Genomic DNA, 985 nt, shown 5'->3' on the forward strand with positions numbered 1-985 from the left:
TTAGGGCTGTTGTACATAGGGTCGCTATGAGTTGCAAGCGACTCGACGGCACATAACAACAACATTATTACTTTCCCATTCCACAAAAATAGAAGGGGCTTCCAAAGTGGTGAATAGACCCACTCAAGTTTGAACAAGTAAAAAAGGCAGTAGGACAAGCACTTAAACCAAGGTTGTCTTAAAGGCAGGCCATGATGTGGCAAATTCCATGCAACACTTGGACAAGGCATCGTTTGTCTTTCTCTGCAAGCAAAATCCTAAAGATCATTTTCAAAATGGCTAGAGCAGTCCACTCAGGCTGCACACAGGCGCTTCTGCCAGAGGGTCACGCTCAGGGCGCTTCCGCCCAAACTCATTGTTTTTAAGTGCTGCATAGTATTCAATTGTGTGAATGTACCATAGTTTCTCTATCTGTTCTGTTATTAATGGCACCTGGGCTGTTTACATTTTTGCTATTGCATGAAGACTACTTTTTACCCCTTTGATTGGGAGCAGGAGTGGCATCTATATCCTAAACAATGTGCCTCTGGAAACTATGAATTTTGATAAATGATGATAGTTATAGAAAGGCTTCAGGACTTTTGTTCTTAGGGTCGCTATGAGTCGTGCTTGACTCAACGGCAATTGTCAACAACAATTCATTTACAATAACTTGCATTTGGACATTTTTTTGAAAGATATTCAGTATCTGAGTTAGAATCATATAATATTGAAGAAAGCTAGAGGTTAAAATACACATAGCAAAACGCATACCGTATAGCTCAACAACATCTTTTCATGGTGTTTCATGTTTTTCCCTTTAGGGAAAATTCCTCTCAGTCCCTAATTTTAGTCATACCTTTCCCATACATTTTAAAAATACTATTTTTAAAAAGTATTATTTATTATTGTTTTAAAATATTATACACAACAATAAGGCTTGGAGAAGTGGTAAGAGAGTGGTAAAAGTATATTCTCTTTTATTACCATATATGTATGTAAAAAC

The sequence above is a fragment of the Elephantulus edwardii genome, unplaced genomic scaffold, assembly GCF_000299155.1.
Source record: "Elephantulus edwardii isolate Elephantulus edwardi_28Jun2011 unplaced genomic scaffold, EleEdw1.0 scaffold00008, whole genome shotgun sequence".
In the NCBI taxonomy this organism is placed as follows: Eukaryota; Metazoa; Chordata; class Mammalia; order Macroscelidea; family Macroscelididae; genus Elephantulus; species Elephantulus edwardii.